Source organism: Phoca vitulina, unplaced genomic scaffold (assembly GCF_004348235.1).
Source record: "Phoca vitulina isolate PV1807 unplaced genomic scaffold, GSC_HSeal_1.0 scaffold9, whole genome shotgun sequence".
Lineage (NCBI taxonomy): Eukaryota > Metazoa > Chordata > Mammalia > Carnivora > Phocidae > Phoca > Phoca vitulina.
Genome location: NW_022589712.1, coordinates 26799987 through 26803210, shown reverse-complemented (window position 1 = coordinate 26803210; position 3224 = coordinate 26799987).

Sequence of the window (3224 nt, the reverse complement as noted above, 5' to 3'; positions counted from 1 at the left end):
TTTACTATTGTCTTGCTCCTTAACGTATTTCCACCAAATAGAAGTGGGAATGATTTCTTTCCTGTTTTAGAATTGGACATACTCTCTTCCTCTATACTTGGATATGTTACAGTTGCATTAGACATCTTTTGTCTGAAAGAAAACAACTTCAACTGAAATAGAGATCTATTGAGGAAAACGGTATCTCGCTTGATGATCTTCCCAGTGTTCTATGAATCCCCTTAGCAACCACATTTTGAAGTTATGCAAATGCCAACAGGTGTTAAATTTATGAAAACCTCAGTCACATTTTTACCATGCTTAAGTTTGAGGTTATTAAGCCCGCAGTCTAGACTTTGCCTAAATTGACCTTAGGCTACTGTGTATCTAGCCTCCATGCCTTGTCTGGGTAGCCTGGTGGATCCTATTTTATTTCTGCCACCACAAGCCTAATGTTGAGCTTTGATCCTGATTCCTCCAGTACTTTCCACTACACGGCTGCCAAGGACAAAAGCTACCTGCAGAGTCTCTAAGACGCCAATCAGGAACCTTCTAACCTTGGGAAAATCCCAAGGCTAAACTGACCATGACATGACATTAATATAAGGGTAGGCTGACTGACCTTTCTACCTCTTGAAGCCCACATTCCTAGAGGGTATTATATGGTGTAGGGAAGGAATAACTTTTCCTCTACTCTTACACAGAGGAAAGGCTGTGAATTAAACCAACTGAAGTAAACCAGAGTATGTCATCCCAAAATATGCCACTTTGGCATATTGATTATTTTGAATTCTAGGCACTTAAGAAACAGCAGGTACAAAAAGGACACTCTGATTCTCCTTTTTCTTCCTGAAAGTGGGAGATAAAACTCCCACATGAAAGATGCCCTCCCCATACCAAGAGGAAGGAAAGCATGTGTATGGCCAGAGACAGGGAATTTGGGGCCAAGAAGTCTGTATTAACAAACCTTGTTAAACTAGCCCTTATCTTCCTGGTTACTTCCCCACAACTTAGTACCCAAAGCCTAACCCTTCTGCCTTGTCTTCACAAGCCTCAATTCTTCACAAGTCAATTGTTTCTCTATCTAAAAGGTATATTAGCCTCCTGCTCTGGCCTCTTCTCTGGCCTTCATTCTTTTGTGAAGGCTCCCATAAATGTGTTAACCTGTCTTACATCAGCTTAATTCTTAGGCCCAGCCTAAGACATCCAAAGAGCCTAGAGGAGAATTTTTCCTCCCCTACATGACAAAAGACAGATTCACAGGAGAAATACATACAAATGTATTTGATGTTACTATTTTAATGTGATGAGGGAGGATTTTATAAGAAAGAAATGAAAACTCCCAAAGAAGACTCAGGAGCTTATATACCATTTTAGCAAACGGCACTAAATTGTAAAGGGACTAGATGAAGGAAAGGGGCTTGGGCTTCTAGGAGAGTGACTAGGAAATATATGGGGGAAACTAATGGAACATAGGGTTATTTTAATAAGGTTTGTTTGTGCAGATTCATCTCAGCATTGACTCTTGTCTCCAGTGATAAGAATATTCTCTTCTTTCTGGTACCAGGAGAATACCTTATTTATGGGAAATTTATGCCTTTTGGGCAGAGGAGGGCAGAGAAACTTCCTGCATCTGCTGTTTCATAATTGCCTTCAGCTCAAAATAATCAAAACGCCAAAGCAGCATATTTTGGGGTGGCATGTTCTGGTCCCCTTCAGTGGGCTCTGGAAACCCCTTGCTGGATCTTCCATTTCCTCTCTGAGGCAGGAAACAAGCCTGGAAGGGGTTTGAATTGTTATCAGGCTATCCGCTGGGATGTGCTCCGGGTATGGCTGTGAGATCCTTCACTTCTTGCTTCATTTGCTATATTTTAGTGGGGTAAATGGCCTTGGATCTTAGGCATGAACTCAAGAGTATGGCTGACCATCATATCTGCTATCCTTGGCCCAACCCACCTTGTATATCTCCATTTCAGTCCCTTATTTGCTCTATTGCTGATTATTGAGGTGTGTACAGATACATCATTTTTCAGAGATTGCATGATTCACTCTCCGCCCTTTAGAATATTTCCCACTGTCCAGAAATTCTTCCAATTTCCTTCAGTGTTTGCCATTTTCAGTGTATTGTCTGTACTTATGTGTTTGTCACAGTGACAAACATCTGTAAGTAGTGATCCTGAAACATTTTGGCAACCAGACCCCATCCAAAGAAAGAAAAACACAATGGCACCAACTGACTGTGCATGATTGTTGATGCCATCTTTTGGTGCAGATACACTTGAACTTGTCCTGTCTAGAATAGTTTTAGTCTAAGTTTAGAAATTATCTAGTTGAAGGAGCTTCTACGGTGTACATTTGGAGACAGTGACACCTATAGTTCATTGTTTATCTTCTCCTCATCTCTTTGAACATAGTGTAGTGTAAGGACAACCTGGATGGACCAGGGATCAAGGTATTTGCCCTACCGCTACCTTGGACTCAGGTTTCTGGACCTCAATTTGGTCACATTTGAAAGGAAAGGGTAGATTAGATTATTAGATTATTAGAATTTTGCATTCCTTTATGCATTCCTGTTCATCTAAAAAGCTTTTATTGTGTGTAGTGCACAGTGCTGGGTGCATTGTACAAAGGGGAATCAGAAAAGTTGCCATTGTTTGAGAATTAATGGTCTAGTAGAAGACATAAGATAGGTGCATAAATAACAATAAACAATGGATAAAATGATAAGCACTTTCAGAAAGAAACAGAACAATGTCTATTTAAAGTTGGTGGCCCATTTTTGGACAGCCCATTAAGATAGTACCCCTCAGTCAGATTGCTTGTGTAAATGATATTAAGGGCAGGGCAAAATGTGATTAATTCATTTTGTTTGTTGAAATAACATTTTTTATGACTGTAAAATATCACATAAGAAAATGGGTGAGAGACTCAAACAGGCACTCACAAAAGGCCAGTCAACACATGAAATGGGGCTCAACCTCATTAGTCAACAGGGAAATGCAATTAGCCATCCTAAGATTTCACTACACACCCACCCAAAGGACTAAGATTAAAATCACTGATCATACCCAGTGTTCATTAAAATGTACAGCAATGGGAACTCTCTTAAGCTGCTGGTGAGTGTGGAAATTCATATAATCACTGTGGAAAATTGGGTGGCATTACTGCAAAAGCAGCTAAATGTATACATACTGGAGGATTCAGATATTCTACTTCTAGGTTCAAACCCAACAGAAATGTGTGCA